This window comes from Ambystoma mexicanum, chromosome 1p (assembly GCF_040938575.1).
Source record: "Ambystoma mexicanum isolate Mex_15411 chromosome 1p, UKY_AmexF1_1, whole genome shotgun sequence".
NCBI lineage: Eukaryota > Metazoa > Chordata > Amphibia > Caudata > Ambystomatidae > Ambystoma > Ambystoma mexicanum.
The window spans coordinates 735,681,048-735,701,345 of NC_090921.1; the positions used below are offsets into that span (position 1 = coordinate 735,681,048).

General features: G+C 51.7%; 1 protein-coding gene across 1 annotated transcript in view; it reads left to right on the forward strand.

Annotated features, from left to right (window-relative positions):
• The window catches only part of PSMD4 (proteasome 26S subunit ubiquitin receptor, non-ATPase 4), a 498,575-nt gene that overhangs the window by 470,262 nt on the left and 8,015 nt on the right, over positions 1-20,298 (forward strand). The gene's annotated exons all lie outside the window — the stretch shown is intronic.

A 20,298-nucleotide genomic window follows, 5' to 3' on the forward strand; every position in this document is an offset into this window, starting at 1 on the left:
AACAAGACCGACTCGGAGACGGCCCGGGCCCTAGGGGTGCTTCAACAGCGACGGCCCTTTCGGAGCTCCGGAGGCAGACCGGGTGCCTCCAAAGGATCCAGCGGTGGCTCCTCCACTTACCGCCAGGCGGCCCGCTCCTCTTCCCAGGAGGACTACAGAGGTCGCGGCAAGCAAGGGGGATCCCGCCGTCGTCGCCAAGGAGGCCAAGGCGGCAAGGCCGCCTCCAAGCAAGACTGACCCGGCCATGTTGTCGGGCCCCCACCGAAGCACCCCGGTGGGAGGCCGGCTAACGAACTTCGTCAGCGTGTGGGAGTCCATCTCCACCGACCGTTGGGTGTTGGACACCCTGGCATTCCAAAAGAAGTGCCCTCGCATTCCTCCCGTGGCCAGGAAGGAGAATCACGTCCCTCAACTGCTGTTGGAGGTAAGGGCGATGCTCAAGAAAGGTGCCATCGAGCTCGTCCCCAGGAGGCTCCAGGGCTCCGAAGTGTACTCAAGGTACTTCCTCGTCAGAAAGAAGACAGGGTGTTGGTGCCCCATCCTGGACCTGCGTCGGTTAAACAAATACATCAAGGCGCAGAAATTCAGGATGGTCACCCTCCAGCACGTGCCGGGACAGCTGGAGGAAGGCGACTTCCTATCGTCGTTGGACCTGGAGGATGCTTACTTCCACATCCCCATTCTAAAAAGGCACAGGAGGTTCCTCAGGTTCGTGGTTCAGGGATGCCACTACCAATTCAGAGCCCTACCGTTCGGGTTAAAGTCGGCACCCAGGGTTTTTCACCAAGTGCCTGGCACCAGTTTCGGCGCGGCTGCGCCTGCAGGGGATCCACGTCTACCCCTACCTGGACGACTGGCTAATCCGGGCAAGGACCAGGGAACTCTCCGTCGAACACACGGCGAGGACCGTCCGGTTGCTCACGGAGCTGGGGTTCGCCATCAACTACCCCAAATCCTACCTGTTTCCATCGCAAGTAGCACTGTTTCTGGGAGCAAAGCTCGATACAGTGGGGCAATTGGCCTCCCCTTCAGTGGAGAGGACCAAGACCATCCTGGGAAAGGTGCGGCGCCTGTTAGCCACGGACGTGGCCAGGGTGAGGTCCATCAAATCCCTTCTCGGGATGATGTCCTCATGCATCTATCTTCTACCCCTTTGCAGACTTCGGATGCGTCCACTACAGGAGTTCCTCGATGCCCGCTGGTTTCAGGCAACGGGCTGCTTCGAGGACAGGATCCCTCTCGACGAGGAGTTCCGTCGGGCGATCCTATGGTGGGGCACGCGTGCTCACCTCACTACAGGCACGGACTTTCAAACTCCAGCGTTTCAGGAGACGGTGACGACAGATGCCTCTCTGGAGGGTTGGGGGGGGCCCACATCGGAGATCTCCACGCAAGAGGCCTTTGGCTCTCGGAGGAGAGGTCTCTCCACATCAACATTCTGGAGCTCCGAGCAGTGTTCTGGGATCTCAAGTCGTTACTTCCGTCCCTCAAGGACAAAGTGGTGAGGGTCTTCACCGACAACACCACCACGATGTTCTACATACGGAAGCAAGGGGGCACCAGATCCCCAGCCCTATCCAAGGAGGCCCAGGATCTGTGGCACTGGGCCGTCGCCCAGGGGATGTTTCTGGTTCCCTTCCACTTGGCAGGAATAAAAAACTCCATCGCTGACTCACTCAGCAGGGAGCTGCGCTCGTGCCATGAGTGGGAACTGCACCAGGATCAAGTGGATCGGCTCTTTCAACGATGGGGCAAACCCCAGATCGACCTGTTCGCGACGGCGACGAACTCCAAGTGCCAGAGGTTCGCCAGCAGGTTCCCACAGCCGATGCTTTCTCGTTCCCCTGGGACGGTCTGTTTCTATACGCGTTCCCTCCGCTGCCGTTGCTGCTCCGCCTCATCAACCAGCTCAAGAAGTCCAGGTGCAGGATGATCCTCGTCGCACCAGCGTGGCCGAGGCAGATCTGGTTCCTGGACCTTCTGGACTTGTCAACGTCCCCACCAGTCAAGCTGCCGGCAGACGCCGATCTTCTCTTTAGAGAAGGAGGCGCCATTCTCCATCACGACCCACAGTCGCTGAACTTGCAGGCCTGGCTTCTGCAGCACTAGAGTTTGGAGGGTACGATATACCGGCTGATTGCAGAGAGGTTCTTGCAAAGGCCAGGGCGTCCTCAACTCTCAATTGTTACGGTCATAAATGGAAGAGGTTCTCTGTCTGGTGCCGTGCAAAGATTAACCCTCTGCGGATTACGGCGCCTCAAGTACTGCCGTACCTACTGTCGCTGGCCAAAGCTGGACTGCTCACGCCTCCATCAAAATACATCTGGCTGCCATCTCCCGATATACCAGTACTACGGGACGGGCGTCCTTGTGGTCTCATCGCCTGGTGAAGGAATTTTTGAAGGGACTATTCCGATCGTTCCCGCCGGTGAAGGCTCCTGCCCCGGCGTGGGAGCTTAATGTGGTGCTGACTAGGCTCATGGGGGCCCCATTCGAGCCTATGCATTCAGTGCCTTTGAAGTTCCTGTCATGGAAGACAGCGTTCCTCGTGGCCATCACCTCCGCACGACGAGTGGGAGAGATCCAGGCCCTCTCTTCCAAGCCTCCATACTTGACTTTTCATGACACAAGGGTGGTGCTGAGGACGCACCCCTCCTTCATGCCCAAGGTGCCGTCGGACTTCCACCTCAACGAGCCCTTGGTGTTACCAGTTTTCTTCCCGTCGCCTTCGACGCCGGCCGAGAGGACTTTGCACTCGCTGGATGTAGCAAGAGCGCTGAAGTTCTACGTGGACCGCACAAAGAGTTTTCGGAAGACTTCACAACTGTTTGTGAACTTTGGGTCTGTGAATCAAGGGAAGGCTCTCTCGAAGACTTCCATTTCCAGATGGCTCTCCGGCTGCATCATGCACTGTCACCGGTTGGCAAACCGACTGCTGCCCGGCCGTCCGAGAGCCCATTTGACCAGAGCGATCGCTGCTACCATGGCGTTCCTGTCTGGTGTGCCCCTGCTGGACATCCGTGGTTGTGCATGTGTATACTGCTATGTATTCTTTTATTCATGAGCATGTGAATCCGTGCCAGACCCCATGCTGGAGAAGGAACAAATTACTTACCTGTTGTTCTCCAGCATGGGTCTGGCATGGATTCACATGCAAACCCTCCCACCTAGCACTCTGCGGCTCTTCTCTTGGTCATACTGCCACTTGGCGTGCTACCAAATCTGAGGATGGCTGCCAGAGGCGGGGCTTAGGGAGAGGGCAGTCATTGGCTGGGGGCAGTATGACCCAGAGATCAGTGATTGGTTACTACTAAGAAAGACAGATCAGAAACAAAACTGATACTGATTTTTTCTTTACCGAGGATTCCCCTGACGGGGAATATTCATGAGCATGTGAATCCATGCCAGACCCATGCTGGAGAGCAACAGTTACAGGTAAGTAACTTGTTCCAAACATGCCTTGGTTATTCCATTGCTCAAAAATCTCTCTCTCGATCCTTTGATTCCTGCAAATTTTCGCCCTATTTTGCTCCTTCCTTTTTTTTTATGAAGCTACTTGAATCACTGGTTGCCCCCTTGCTTGGGAGGTTTTGTGAAGACACACCTTTTTGATGCCTTCCAGTCAGGGTTTAGGCCAGGTCGGAGTGCCGAAACTGTTTTGGTCTCCCTGCTGGATGATTTGACGCTCATTTCTGACCAGGTTGGAGTGGCAGCATTGATTTTGTTAACTCTGTCGGCTGCTTTTGACACTGTTCACACTCTATCCTGCTCAGTCATCTTTCCGCCACTGGGATTTCCGGCTCGGTTCTATCTTGGTTTTATTCTTTCCTCTCAAATCGCTCCCAGTCACCACTGCTTCAGTCTTTTTTCTCTGCTCTATCCTCTTTGTTTTGTGAGGTTCCGCAGGGCTCTCCCCCACCCTGTTCAATATTTACATCCAGCCTCTTGTTGCTCTTATCAGCTCCCACGGCTTCAGATGCTATTCTAATGCTGATGATACTCGAATCATTGTACAGCTGGATCTTCCTCACCCTTCCCATGCCACTCGGCTAAGGGACTGCCTGCAGGCGGTTGGGAGCTGGATGAGAGACAGTTGGCTTCTCCAGCATGGGGTCTGGCATAGATTCACATGTTCATGAATATTCCCAGTTGTCAGGCTGGAAATCCTTGGTAAAAGAAAAGTTTGTTTGGTTTCCAAACTGTCTTTCTACTGTAAACCAATCACTGAGCTCTGGGTCATACTGTCCCCAGCCAATTACTGCACTCTATCTAAGCCCCTCTTCAGGCAGCCATCTTCAGATATTTACCGCACCTTCAAATGTTGGGAGTCCTCGTGTTTTGCTCTTTGACCTTTCTGCCTTTTTGTGTGCTTTTTTGGTAGGAAAACTGTTTTTGGTCAATCAAGCCAGTGTGCTCCATCGTTTACTCATCCGATTAACGGGGACCTGTTTTTCGGCTACTTTCATTTCCCCTCAAGGGCAGAAATCGTCAAGTTTCTTCTTGGAAGCTTCCAGAAGTTCATCAGGCCTACACCGTGCCGGATCATGTCAGAGAACGACGGATCTTCCCTTTTCAAGCTGTGCACCAGCTGTAATTCGCGTAATGTCTTCACAGATGACAAGCGTTCAGATTGTATTGTCTACACCCGACACATAAGGAAGAAGATTGTGAGTTATGTTCTCCAATTGCATGAAGGATCGACCAGTCCGGTTGGTGATGTGGCTCAAGGCCAGAGCCTCTACCCCGGGTGGTTCACAGGGGCATGCCTCTTCCGGATCCAGCCAACCTGATCGGACTTCTAAGTCCTTTGATGGTGCACAATCCACAGGGCCCAAGACAAGGCCAAGCACTGCAAGTCTGCTTCCATCGTGGTCGCCGCGCAAGTGGGTCCCGCAATGGTCAGGGCGCGGTAATAGTCTGTCTGCCTCGATCGCCAGCCACTGCTTCAGCTCTTCATCCAAGAGAAAGTCGACTAGCAGGGCAAGGTGTTCGACCTGCCGGTGAAGGCCCAGGTGATCCAGGCCAAGACGTCCTCTTCAATCGCGGTGGTTGCTGCCGCCCTCTCGTAGGCGAAAGGGGCTGACCCGGTCCAGAGTGCCCCAATGATGGCCAGAGTGGCTTTTCCTCTGAGGCGGGAGCCTTCGGCCAAACCGGTACAAAAAACTCTGGGGAAGAGGATGCCAGACCTTATCCCAATACCGACCCCTCAGGACCCAAAGAAGGGGGGCTGGGCGGGTGGGGAGGTATTCCAGGGCACTGCCATATTTTCGCCCAACGATATACTTTCTGTCTGCATCATCCAGGGTGGTGCCGATGACGATGATGGAAACATCGGAGACGTCCGCTGGAGGCGATGACATGGGTGCTGGGCCCAGCGACCCTGTTCCCCAGGTGCCCCCGAGAGACTTGTTGCGGGATATCCTCTCGACATGCTGGTGTCAGATTCAGAGGAGGTTGCAACCTGTGCCACCAGCGGCACCACCAGTGGTTACCCTTTGACACCGGAGCAACCGCCCACAAAGAAGAGACACCCTACACCTCCATTCCAACCGTCGCTGCCCCTCTCCCACCCCTCCTAGGTGGGCAGGGACGGACACAGCGACAACAGACACAGACGACAGGATGAGAGATCCTGCATCACCGCCGCCGAGGACTTCTCCACCGGGCAAAGTGGGATCCTTCCATTTCATGGTCGCTCATGCGTCAGAGCTTTTCCAGCTCACCCCAGAGGAGGAGGAAGGCTTCCTCTATCAGTGCCGGGAGGTGAAGAGGAAGACCATCCTGTCGGTACCTTTTAGGATAGATTGTATGCAGTACTCCGTGGGAGACTGCATCAGCCTTGTCCTCTTGGCAATAGTTAACCCAACCTTTGGTATAAATGAAATGATATTTTATTTTTCTGATGTTTGTTAATCTGCTTAGAATCACATGCTGTGCATAGGTCCGACATCCAGTGGTCACTGCGGAGTATTGCATTTTGTTTTTCGTAGTCGAAAAGGGGACGTCGACAAGGCGTGTCTGTAACACTATCCCTATAGTGACGTGCGTTGTACCCACAATCCCTCACGCGTCGAGGTCCCTCAGATTGTTTTTTTCCGCCCAGTTTCTGGTCGCCTTTCGCGGAGCTCCTAGAGAGACATTGCTATACTTACCACGGACCTCGGTCCTTTTGTCATAACTTAATATACTGGTAACGATCCCTCCCCCTCGACGTTAGCTGTGAAGCTGTTTCTCCGCCGAACTATTTTCGACGGAGAGGAAGAGCGGAGGAGATCCTTCGGCGCTGCCGAACACGTGGCCTGGCCTCGACGGCCAACTTACAGTAGGGAGAGTGGGGGTTAGAACTTTGTCTCTTCTCTTTGAGAATGTCTTTCTTTCTCCCTTTTCTTTCCCTTGGGGTTGTTATCGCCAGCTATTATTGCCTCAGCTATGGAGAGGACACCATTTAAGTTTTGCCCACGCTGCAGGGGCAAATATACTTGGAAAGATAAGCACAAGCTCTGTAATCGTTGCTTACCCCTCGATCACATAGAGAACAGCTGCGCAGCCTGCAAGCTCTTAAAACCCAGGACTCTTAAAGAACGTAGGGTTAAGAGGTGGGCAGACTACGCGATGTCGAAGTCAGTTTCCTCACCCGCTGCCGCTGTTACTGAAAGTGACGAGGAGTGCGATAACTCGACGTCCGTTACGGAAGTCATGAACCCCCAGAAGGAGCACTCACGCTCCTCGTCGTCCGTCCCCGGCCCCGACGGGCTCGGCTCACGCCCTGCTTATGGGGATGAACACCCCGGCGACAAGGACGCACACAGACCCCATAAGGCTAAACACACTACCCACGGCTCTTCTTCGTCGAGAACGAAGGATCCATCAGCGCCGAAGGGGACGCAGGGCACTCCGGCGTCTACCGCAGACCGTAAAGGTCACAAGCCCCTACCCCAAAAACATCCGACGCAACGCTCCATAGAGCGACCGTCGAGGTACAACGCGCAACGCACACAACGTCGACACCAAAGCCCTCGACGGACAAAATCGTGGCCGAGAGCCTAGCGAGAATTGTCGCCGAAGACGAACGTACGCGGACGACGAAACAAACGTCGAATACCGCGTCGAAAAAACACAAAAGTAGCCAGGAACTGCCCCTTTCTCCAAAGGACGCTTCCGAACTACCTGAAGGCTTTTCAGAAGGAGACGGGAACCTCTCGTCGACGCTGTGGGAGCGTTCGAAACGATTCGAAGGCGAAAACACTAATTTTCCCCCTCTAGACTATTCAGGGGTACCCCATGAGACCCTTGAAAGACTCCATTCTTGCATGGAGAAAATGGAAAGGTTTCTAGGAAACCAAGACCCACCCACTCACAAAAGACAAAGAGAATGGCCACAGGATGACCCTAGAGTCAAGATTCCTAGGCTAGTTGACCTCACTGAGGAGGAGCAATACCTCCAAGAAGATGAGGAGTGTTTGGGTGGAGAAGAAGAGGTAGAACTTGAGCAAGAGGGGTTCGAAGAAGATCCTTACACCACTCCTACAGGGTTTGAAGAGGATACAGCTACCTCGCAGCCCTGGCATTCACCGTCAGTGCAGCCTTGGCAATCCCCATCAGTACATTCAGACCCTGATGCCTTTCTCCCTTCTCCTCTCAAGGATTCACATGGGAACTCCTCTCCCATAGATGACCAACCTTCCCTCAATGCACTATTGCGCAAGGCAGCAGCGCATTTTGAGATTGATACAGGGGAAACTCTTCCAGACATCGACTTTGTAGAAAAAGTCATCAAAGAAAAAGCCCCTGTTAGCCAATCTATTCCTCTCCTGGCTTCTATTAAAAGAAGAATTTCTCCTTCCCTTACTAACCCAGCTCTAGTAAGAGGGGTCAACCCTAGAATAGAAAAGCTCTTCAGCCCTTCATCCTCTGACCCTTTATACATCAGAGGACACTCTATTCCGGACTCCCTTGTGGTTACCAACACAAGAAAAAGAGCAGGGGTGCCACTATCCACTAGTGAAGCACCTCCAGACAAAGAAGGCAAAAAACTCTACGCACTGGGGAAGAGAATCACGACCTCCGCCGCCTTCTCCACTAGAATTGCTAATAACAACTCACTTTTAGCTAGCTACGCAGATGCACAGTGGAACAAGCTGCGCAGCGAAGCAGAGGAAGCACCTGAACCTCTGCGTTCTCGCCTGCTAGCTATAATATCAGAGGGCACACTGGTAAACCAGGGCATCGTTAAAAACTCCCTAGATGCCGCTGAGACGGCTGGCCGCTCCCTAGTGCAGGGAATACTTCTCAAGCGCCACGTTTGGCTACGCAATTCAGGTTTTAAGCCCGAAACCCAAGCCTCCCTCATAAATAAACCCATTGAACAGACGCATCTGTTTGGGAAAGCAGTAGATGAGGCCCTAGAACATGCTAAAAAAGAGTTTGATACCATCAAAACTCTTGATCAAATTTCTAGGCCCCCTAACAGGCGAGGCTATAGTAATAAACGCTCCTTTCGTGGCCAAAGACAGCAGCAGAACCAACAACAACAATATTACTCTGGCTCCAACTGGCCCACCAACCAGGGTAACACCCAGTTCAGTCAAAGAGGCCAACGCCGTGGCAAAGGAAGAGGTCGTGGCTCCAGCCCCAGAGGTTCCACGCCCAATACCAGCAAATGACCCGAAAATTCGGGTCCCCTCCCATGCATCACCGGTCGGGGGCCGGCTAACATCGTTCCTTTCAGCATGGGAGGGAATCACGTCAGACCGTTGGGTATTATCCACCATAGCCCACGGATACTGCATCGAGTTCAACGGTTCCCCGAAGTACAAACCCCCACGGAACCGGCGCATGACACCGCAACACCTCTCCATTCTTCTTCAAGAGGTGGAAGAACTACTGAAGAAAGAAGCTATAGAGCCCGTCCCCCTATCACAGGTAACAGAAGGTATTTATTCAGTGTACTTCCTTGTACCCAAAAAGGACTTAACCATGCGCCCTGTATTAGATCTGCGCCCAGCGAACATATTTGTCAAACCCCAAAAGTTTCGTATGGTGACCTTACAGGAGGTAATCCCACTGTTATCACAAGGGGATTACATGACAACACTGGACATGAAAGATGCATACTTTCATATTTTAATGTTGACATCGCACAGAAAATACCTCAGGTTCAAAATAGAGGACAAACACTACCAGTTCAGAGTACTACCCTTCGGGATAGCATCTGCACCAAGGGTATTCACGAAAGTACTGGCAGTGGCAGCGGCCCACCTGCGCAGATTATCCATCCCGGTATACCCTTACCTCGACGACTGGCTCATAACAGGGGATTCTTACGAAACATGCTTCTCCAATACCCAAAAGACCGTAGACCTTTTGTCCCAACTGGGCTTCTCCATCAACGAAAAGAAGTCCAGCTTAGACCCCAGCCAAACCAAACAATTCCTAGGGGCTCTAATTCGAACAAGGGACGGCCTCGTATTCCCCTCCAACGAGAGGGTCCAAAACATGCTGTTTCAAATTCCCCATTATGTAGCAGGCCGAGAGGTGACGGTACGCAAAGCAATGCGCTTGCTAGGGATGATGGCGTCATGTATTTATTTGGTACCTCACGCGCGCCTGCGCATGCGCCCAATGCAAGAGTGGCTCTACAGCCAGTGGTGTCAGGCCAGCGGACAATGGGACGATCTAGTGGTGGTCTCGCAGGCCTTGGTTCTCTCGCTACGGTGGTGGACAAAAGAAAACCTGTTATTAGGGAAAACTTTTGCCACACCCGCAGTGGAAGCCACTCTAACCACAGACGCATCCCTTACAGGATGGGGGGCTCACCTATCCCATCAAACGGCACACGGAGTGTGGACTCCGAGTTTAGCATCCAAGCATATAAACCTGCTGGAACTACTAGCGGTGTTCAAAGCACTGAAAGCCTTTCAGGAACACTTACAAGGAAAGACAGTGATGGTCCTCACAGACAGCACCACAGCCATGTACTACCTCAACAAGCAAGGGGGCACTCACTCTCCAGGACTGTCCAAGCTGTCCCAGAATATATGGAAGTGGGCTCTCAAACACAACATGTTCCTACTAGCACAACATGTACCAGGGGAACTCAATCTGCTAGCAGACAAACTCAGCAGAGACTTCCCCCTGCCCGAAGAGTACGAATGGCAATTGCACGAAGACATCGTCTTAGACATCTTCACGCAATGGGGGTTCCCGGAAATAGACCTGTTCGCAACCCTGGAGAACTCACAATGCCAAAGTTACGCCTCCAGGTACCCCCAGAACCAGTCCAAGGGGAACGGTCTGTTGATTCAATGGTCAGGGAAATTTGTTTACGCCTTTCCCCCGACTCCCCTTCTCAACAAAGTGGTGCACAAGATGCACCAGGAGCAGGTTACCATGATACTAGTGGCCCCAATGTGGGCACGGCAACCTTGGTTCGCTCACTTGATGGAGATGTCCCTATCTCCCCCAGTAAAACTTCCCTGCCCGTACAACATGCTGTCACAAGACAAGGGCAGGACACTGCATCCATGCCCTCAGACCATGAACTTAGCAGCCTGGCTCCTGAGATCATAGAATTTGGACATTTACAACTCCCACAGAGATGTATGGACATCCTCAGGGAAGCCAGAAAACCTAATACTCGACACTGCTATTCTAGCAAATGGAAAAGATTCGTTATCTGGTGTAGAGGTACTAGCATCAACCCAGTTGACTGCTCTCCTACTGACATTATTCTATACTTGACCCATTTACTGGATTCAGGTTTAGTATTCAATTCCATTAAAGTCCACCTAGCGGCACTTTCTGCATACACCACTTCCCAACTTAAAGTGTCGTGGTGGAGGATACCAGTTATCAAAGCCTTCATGGAGGGGGTAAAAAGGATACACCCTCCGATAGCTAACCCAGCTCCCGGATGGGACTTAAATGTGGTACTTTCCAGACTCATGGGCCCTCCCTTCGAACCCATGCACAAGGCAACTCTTAAAGATATCACCCTTAAGACTGCTTTCCTAATAGCTATCACCTCCATTAGGAGAGTAAGTGAACTACAGGCTCTTTCTGTACTAGACCCCTTTGTAACAGTTCACAAAAATAAAGTGGTTCTACGCACACACCCAAGGTTTGCACCTAAATTCATCTCGAAATTTCATGTAAACCAAACTATAGAACTACCAACGTTCTTTCAAAACCCTTCCAGCTCGGGAGAAAAAAGTCTGCATACACTAGATGTACGCAGAGCTGTCATGTTCTATATGGAAAGAACCAGACCACTGAGAAAGACTAATCAGTTCTTTGTCTCGGTGGCAGCAGGAAGAGAAGGAGATGCGGTCTCAAAATCCACTATATCTAGATGGATTGTTCAATGCATCACTCTCTGTTACACTCTTGCTAAGAGAGAACTACCCTTCAAGCCAAGAGCACATTCCACTCGAGGCACTGGGGCTTCCATAGCATTCATTGCAAATGTTCCCCTTGAGTCCATCTGCAAAGCGGCTACCTGGAGTTCTGTGCACACCTTTACAAAACACTACTGTCTAGATGCACACTCTAGATCTGACTCCCAGGTGGGACAGGCAGTATTAAGACATCTTTTCTCTACTGTTCCTTCTCATAACCCACCGCCAACTCCGGGTACTGCTCGCTAGTCTATGCACAGCATGTGATTCTAAGCAGATTAACAAACATCAGAAGACAATGCATTACTTACCGTAAAAGCATTTCTGATGGTTGTATCTGCTTAGATTCACATGCGCCCACCCTTCCTCCCCGCTCGGATGGAAGGAACATAGACTTCCTTTATATCTCTCTTTTCTGTACTCACTCACGTCTATAAGGCTCCCTCAGGGCAGAAAAATACAAACAGAGGGACCTCGACGCGTGAGGGATTGTGGGTACAACGCACGTCACTATAGGGATAGTGTTACAGACACGCCTTGTCGACGTCCCCTTTTCGACTACGAAAAACAAAATGCAATACTCCGCAGTGACCACTGGATGTCAGACCTATGCACAGCATGTGAATCTAAGCAGATACAACCATCAGAAATGCTTTTACGGTAAGTAATGCATTGTCATATTGCGCTCATACACAAGTGTTTCAGAGTGCGACCGGGCAAAGGGAGGCAAACGGTGGAGAGAACAAAAACAACGTTCGAGGGGATTGGGTCCTCTGACGTATTCCATATCTATGACAGGTAATGTCCACAGCTGTGCTGCTTCGGAAAATCTTCGGCGTCTGCGTCTTGCGTCGATGCGCCGTCCCCGACGACCTCCGACGGCCGACGTCACCCGATGTGATAAGTAGGACGCATGACGCCCATAGCCTCAGTTCCGTTTTTTCCGCGAATGTGTTCGCTTCGTGAATCTCGGTACGCCTCGACTCTTTGGAGCTTGCTGTTTTCTTCTCGGTTCGTTGAACCTGTTCGGTTTTTTGTGAAACAGGTTTGTGTGGGTTCGCTCCTGATATGCAGTCCCAGCTCCTCAACATGCCCTTTGACGGTGAACATCTTTTTGGCAGCAAGGCTGACGAGAGCCTTGAGAGGTTGCAGACCTCCAAAGCTGCAGTGAAGTCGTTGGGCGCTGCAGTTCGCCAACCTCCTCCTTTTCGTCCTAGGGGACAGCAATGGAGGGGAAGTTCCTTTCGCTATTACTCGTCCTTCAGTAAAGTGAGAGGAGCTAGAGTGAGGAGCTAAAGTGAGAGGCCACCGTAAGAGTGCCAGAGGTCGAAACAAGGGTACTCGAGGTGCCAAGGCTGCTCGGGTAGTTGCCTCTCTGCCCTCAGGCAACGCCGCAGCCGCTACCACTCAGTCATGAGGCCAGGTCCCATGGTTCGCCGGTTGGGGGAAGGCTGGCGCAGCATCTTGTAGAGTGGCGAGCCATTACTTCAGATGTGTGGGTTCTGGAGATCCTAACCCACGGCTACTGTCTTCCTTTTCGGCAGAGGCCTCACGACAATCCACCTGGGGACCTCTCTTTGAAGAGTCTGGATCTGCTCCTTGCGCAGGAAATTCAAGCCCTGCTGGAGAAAGGCGCCATAGAACTGGTGCCTGTAGCGGAGAGGAACAAGGGATGGTATTCCCCTTATTTTTTGATTTCAAAGAAAGACTGGTGATTGAGACCCATCATGGACTTACGCGGTTTGAACAAACTCCTCAGGAAGGACAAGTTCAAGATGGTTACTCTCTCTCAAGTCCTCCAGGCCCTTCAACTTCAGGACTGGTTGGTGTCTCTCGACCTCAAGGATGCTTACTTCCATGTGCCGATCCATCCCAAGCACAAGAAGTACCTGAGGTTTGCGGTTGGCGACTCACACTTTCAGTTTTGGGTCCTGCCGTTCAGATTGACCTCCGCCCCGATGGTTTTCACTAAGCTCATGGTGGTGGTGGCAGCGCATCTCAGGAAAGGGGGGATTCATGTCTACCCCTACCTGGACGATTGGTTGATCAGGGGGAGCTCTCCTGAGCAAGTCCTGGATCATCTGTCCGTCACCTGCCACTCCCTTCACAAGCTGGGCTTCTTCCACAATTTAAAGAAGTCCCATTTAACACCAACGCAGCGGCTCTAGTACATCGGAGCAGTGCTCGACACATCCCTGGGGCAGTGTTTTCCTCCCCAGGTGAGGGCTCTTCACATTCAGCAGATGGTGCACAAGTTTCAACTTGCCCAGAATCTCCCAGCATCCGAGTTCTTGAGACTGCTTGGTCTCATGGCATCCTGCATTCTTCTGGTGCCAGAGGCTCGTCTGCGGATGAGATCTTTGCAGTGGGCACTCAAGCTCCAGTGGTCTTAGTCCTCTGGCAGGCTGTCGGACCCTGTTCAGGTGCCGCCCTCGGTCGCCCAGGACCTTCTGTCGTGGGCCGTCAAAGGCAATCTGATGAAGGGGGCTCCATTTTGGCTACCCTGGCCGGAGGTGACGATCTTGATGGACGCATCCCTCACGGGATGGGGAGCTCATGCCAACGAGTTGACAGTCAGCAGTCGTTGGTCTCCGGAGTCCAGACTCCATATCAATCTGTTGGAGCTGAGGGCCGTCAGGCTTGCCCTGAAGGCTTTTCTGCCGACTGTGCGAGGAAAGAGTGTCCTGATTCTAATGGGCAACACGGTGGCCATGCACTACCTCAACAAAAAGTGGGGGGCAGGGTCACTTCCTCTGTGCAGGGAGGCGATGCAGCTCGAGTTCTGGGCCATCCAGCAGGAAGTTTCGATCAGTCTGAGCAGGCAGAGAACGATCTCTCACGAGTGGGAGCTGGCTCAGGAGATTCTCCTGGAGATCTTCGCCCTTTGGGGGACCCCTCAAGTAGATCTCTACGCCTCCAGTGTCAACCGGAAGTGCAAAAGGTTTTGCTCGTGGGAATTTCCTCCAAAAGGAGCCTTAGGAGACACGTTCGTGGTGGAGCGGTCATTCCCACTGCTGTGCGCGTTTCGTCCAGTCCCCGTCATCCCGCAAGTACTGCGGAGGTTACGGAGGTTTGGTTCCCAGATCCTCATTGCTCCGGCGTGGGCCCGGGGGACTTGTTACCCGGACCTTCTCGACTTGTCCATCTGCCCTCCACGTCGTCTTCCCTACCGAGACGATCTGCTCTCACGGGAGGGGGGGGGGTCAGGTTCTCCATCCAGAGGTCAGATTCCTCAACCTTCACGCTTGGCTTATGAAAGGTTGAGGTATAAGGATTGGGACCTCCCTGAAGACGTGATGGAGGTGTTGCTCTCGGCCAGGCGGCCGGCAACAAAGTCTCTGTACCGTTGCTGTTGGAGAAAGTTCTGTGACTGGTGCAGAGTTAAGAATGTGGATCCTTTTGAATGTGACATTCCCATGGTTCTGTCTTTTTTTGCTTTCCTGGGCCCACAGGGGCTTGCAAGTGGGGACCATTAAAGGTTACCTGGCGGCGCTGTCCATCTTTAAGCGCTCGTCTGAAGAATGTTCCTATTTTAAGATTCCTTTAATTTCTCAGTTTTTGAAAGGGCTCACTAATGTGTTCCCTCCGTCACCTTTTCTGGTGCCCGGTTGGGATTTGAACCTTGTTCTTAAGTTTCTTATGGGTGCTCCGTTTGAGCTTTTAAATTCTTGCCCTTTGAGACTGCTAACTCTTAAAACTGTTATTGGTTGCGGTTACTTCCGCTCGCTTAGTGAGTGAGTTACAGGCACTTTCAGTTAAGCCACCCTTCACTTTTTCATAAGGACAGGGTTGTCCTTGGAGTTCGTCCTTCTTTTCTTCCGAAGGTGGTTTCGGAATTTCATTTGAGCCAGAAGGTTGTTCTTCTGGCGTTCTATCCTCCTCCACATCCCTGTAAGGAAGAGGAGAGGCTCCATAAGCTTGATCCCAGGAGATCGCATGTCCCGGGTCAGAGTGGACGATCAACTTTTCATTGGTTACGCTGGAAAGCGTTTGGGACAAGCTGTGAAGAAACAGACTTTGTCTTGTTGGATTATTTTAGCTATCTCCGAGTGTTACCGCTTGACGGGTAAGGACCCTCCGGCTGGCTTGCGGGCCCATTCTACCAGGGGAGTGGCTGCGTCTAATGCCCTGCAGAGGGATGTTCCTATTCGTCACATCTGTGATGCAGCCACCTGGGCTTCAGTACATACTTTAGTACGTCACTACTCCCTCGATTCCATCATAGGGCAGGATCTGGCCTTTGGCAAGGCACTCCTATATTCCGCATTTTGATTGGGCATGTTAAATTTGTGTTCTAAATTCTTTTCCCACCTCCTTGCTTGGTACTGCTTTGGGCGTCTGTCATAGATATGGAATACGTCGGAGGACCCAATCCCTTCAAAGAACAAGTTACTTTCTTACCTGGTAATGTTCTTTCGATGGGATGGTCCGACGACTTATTCCATATCGCTCCCACCCTACCTTCCCCGCTGCAGAATTTCTTTTGCGATTGCAACTTGCGTTCCGCAAGGCCTTGTGTGTCTGACTGGGAGAAAACTGGTGGCACACGTTCTGGGGGAAAAAACTATAACTGAGGCTATGGGCGTCATGCGTCCTACTTATCACATCGGGTGACGTCGGCCGTCGGAGGAGGTCCTCGGGGACGGCGCATCGACGCAGGATGCAGACGCCGAAGTTTTTCCAAAGCAGCACAGCTGTGGACATTACGTGTCATAGATATGGAATACGTCGTCGGACCATCCCATTGAAAGAACATTACCAGGTAAGAAAGTAACTTGTTAATCTTACTAGGCCCAGTGACATTAAGAGCGCGCAAGTGCATGGGAAAGGGAAAAGGGGGTAAGTGCATGGAAGGGGGGGGAAGTGGAAAAGCATGGAGCAGAGGAGGGAATAAATAGTAATAAGTAAAACTAAATAAAGGAGATAAGCAGTGGTAGTGCAGCCAGCAAGTGGAAAAGTGCTAGGTTAGTCGGATAGGGTGTATCTGATGAGTGCAGACAAAGTGGGTGGGGGGCTGTAGGGGTACAGATACAGACCCCAGTGCAGGAAAGAGGCAGGGTGTGCAGGTACCTGGGCCTTAAGAAGAGAGGGTGGCCAGGTGCAAAGTGCAGAGAGAGAAAACGGGTCAGCACGGCAGAAGAGGGGAAAAGGCAGAAGCAAAGAGGAAGGTCTTGAGCTGTTTCCGGAACTGGAGATGGTTCTCCTCAAGTTTCAAGGTGGCAGGAAGGCTGTTCCGAAGGGAGGCCCAAGCCGAAGACGGAGATCTACCCCCAGCTCGCTTCTTGAAAAACGGCTGACCCTGAAGGAGCTAGAAGAAGAGGAGCGAAGGGCTTAAGAGGGAGGGTATTTACGGAGGGATAGTTAAAGGTATTTTGGACCCAGGCCCCAGAAAGCCTTGTGGACAATGCAGAGGGTTTTAAATTTGATTATTGCATCCACTGGGAGCCAATGAAAGGATTTCAGAGCTGGAGATATACGATCCCAGGGCTTGAGGCCAAGGACAAGTCTCGCAGTCCTGTTCTGAATTAGTTGTAAAGGGCGGAGAGTGGAGGCAGGTACATTTAGAAAGAGGCTGTTGCAGTAGTTTAACCTAGAGAGAACCAGAGCTTGAGAGACAGTGAGCTTCGGGGAGAAGGAAAGGCAGAGTACCTCTTAGGAGATGCAGTAAGAAATTTTACTTTTTAGAGACATCAGGTATGTTTGCGGAGAAGGAAAGTGTGGAGTCAAAGATGACCCCCAGGTTCTTGGCCTTGCAGTTAGGGGTAGGAGGAGGGCCAAGGGAGGCTGGCCAGAGTGTGAGGGGAAAGGATGGTGAAGGTGTACCAATGAGGAGGATCTCAGTCTTGTTGGCATTTAGACAAAGATCGTTTGCGGCACACCAATTTTGAATGGTGATTAGGCAAAGATGAGGGAAAGAGACGAGATGGCTGAAGGAAGCCTGAAAATTAGTTGGGTGTCATCAGCATAGCACTGGAAATTTGAGTAGAAAATGGAAATGCAGTAGGTGCGAGTTGCCAGATATTGGTTGAAAAGCCAAGGCAAGAGGTTGGATCCCTGGGGAACACCACGGGTAGAGTGGGAGATGGAAGATAGGAAGGATCCAAGTTGTACCTGGGAGGGACGATCAGAGAGGAAAGATCAGCCAGGCCAGAGCCTGATCGATGATACGGATACGATTGAGCAGGGTGATATGGTTGACTGGGTCAAAAGCAGAGGAGAGATCAAGTAGGATGAGGACAGAGGGCATGTTAGTCCAGGTTGGAGTGCAGGTCTTGATGGATGTTCAGGAGGGCAGTTTCCGTGCTTCTCGCAGCTCTGAAGCCAGATTGGTGGTCATGGAGAGAGCTAACTGAGTCAGAATGAAGGTTAAGCAGAGATGGCCAGCTTTTCCATGAGCTTACCCAAAAAGGGGGTAATGGAAATAGGGCGATAGTTAGCTGGACAAGAAGGATCAGCTGTGGGTTTCTTGAGGAGAGGATGCACAAGGGAGTGCTTCAGAGAGGAGGGGAAAGAACCAGAGGCGAAGGAGAGGTTGCAGAAATTGGCAAGGGCTGCAGCGAGGGTATCAATGTGGTCCTTAATGGTTTTCGAGGAACAGGGATGGACGTGTTTTGATGCAGCTCTCATAGATCGGACTTGCCTAGTGACCTCATCAGTGAAGAAAAGGGGAAAGGAGGAGGAGGAGGAGGAGGGATGGGGGGTAGCTGAAGGAGAGTCATCAAGCAGAGAAGGAGAGGGGAGAGGATGGGGTGCTGAGGAGAGGGTGGACAGGATGTCCTGGGTTTTTAGAGATAGCTAGAGGCAAGGGCATTGCAAAGAGCCTGGGAGGAAAGAGGAGGGGTGGAGACTGTTGCAGGGTTGGCCAGCTCCTTACAGATTTTGAAGAGTTCGGCTGAGTTGTTAGATGCCGCAGAGATGCGGGCTTGAATGTGGGCTGTCTTCTTGGTGCAGACCAGTCGGTATTGCTGTTGGAGCAGGCGGCAGGCCAGTTTGTCAGTGGATGTACGAGAAGCCATCCATTTCCTCTCGGCTGCCCTATACTTACATTTAAGTGTAGATAGGTCAGAGTCATACCAGGAATTGAACTTGGCTTTGGACTTCAAGCGGATCCTCATGACAGGGGCAAGAGCATCAAGAGTAGCAGAAATAGAGTAGTAGAACCGAGACAGGGCTGTGTCAGGGTGTGAGTCAGCCCGGGATGGAGGGGGCTGGAGGGTGAAGATGGCAGCGAAAGCCTCGACTCAAGCACGCTTCATGGGCCGGATGTCCGAGAAGGTGGGTGGCAATCTTGGGGTGGGCTTGGCTTGAGATGGAAAGATGAGAGGACAGGAGGCAGTGATCACTCCAGGAGAAGAGGAGTGGTGAAGGGCGTAGAGTGGGCGAGGCTAGAGGAGATCAAGACATAGTGTGCGACCAGCAGAGTGAGTCATGCCGGATGGGAGGATAGAGGGGGAGAGTGAATCTCAGAGGTTGTGAAAAAGTGCAGAAGAGGAGCAGCGAGAATCAAGATGGATTTTAAGATCACCAAGGAGGAGGAGTTGTGTGGTTGAGGCCAGGAGGGAGGTGGGGAGGTCAGCCCACTCAGAGAGAAAAGAGGTGATTTGACCAGGGGGCCGGTAGAGAGTAGCAACAGTGAAAGAGTGACTAGGAGAGAGAGATAGCCTGTAGACATGGCATTCGAAAGAGGAGTAAGTCTGAGTGGGGATGATGGAGGCAGGAATCGGGGAAGATCAAAACTACACCCCCTCTGGGCCCCGTGGATCTGGGGATGGATAGAATCTTGTCGCCATCAGGGAGGAGTATCTCAAAGCTCGTGACAGAGCTGGCCGTGAACCATGTCTCAGTAAGACCGAGAACATCAAGGTCAAGATCTTCTCGAAGGTGGCAGATGTCGGAGGAGTGTTTCACAGCTGAGAAAGTTTAGAGTGGCAAGATGAAGTAGGTTGCCGGCCTTATAGACCTTCCGGGGAGGGGTACAAATCAGAGGTAAGCCCTGCGGAGGGGACTTGAGATGGGGCACAGGAGGGAGGAGTAAGCATGTACTACACAAGTTGGTAGGGTGACTGAGCAGCCAGGCTTATCTCAAGAGGGGTCAATGAGAGCTGTAGGATTGTGACGGAGTTTCACAGTGACAAGTATCCAAATAAACACTTGCATTCAAGGTTTCTTGATTGTTAAATAAAGAATTGTATAGTCAGATGATTAAGCCTTTAGAAGGGAGCAAATATATGCAACACACGAATATACTTCAAAATAAACACTCTGTTTCTTTAAATCGGTAGATGCCCATTTGGGATGGCACACAGACAATTCCTACACCCTGAGGTGACTTAAGTAACTAGGACACTGTGGACTTTACTATATCACTTGTACATTTAGAGCAACACTGAGGGTAGTGTCAAAAGAAAAAGATGGGGGAATAGAACAATGGTTAACAAATATTCTTTAGCAGGTAAGTACTTTTTAAACCCTCCAATGCAAAGTAAATTATCCCTTTCCTGGGGGAAAGGTAAAGCACAAGGTCGGAGGAAAGAGCCTTTCAGGGAGCCTGGACAGCCAATGTTAGTTGAGCAAAAGTCTAGGTGACCTGAAGCACTTCTTGCAGGTAGGTAAAAAGTCTTGCACAATGTTTTAGAAAGGTTTGTAGAAAATGAAATACCTGTAGGGCCACAAGCTAGGAGGCTTGTGAGGGGCAAAGCTGCAGGCAACTCTGCAATGGCAACCAAGAAGTCTCATGTGAGAGCTTGCAAGGCTACACAACAAGAGGTGAGTCCCCTTAGTTTTACAGTACCTTTTGGTTAGAAGAGATTGGTTCCAGCTGGCTTCTGGTCCTATGTAGGTCTGCAGATTTGTTGTTCCTGGGTCTCAGTCGTGGGGACAAGAGGGAGGACAACTGGGGACT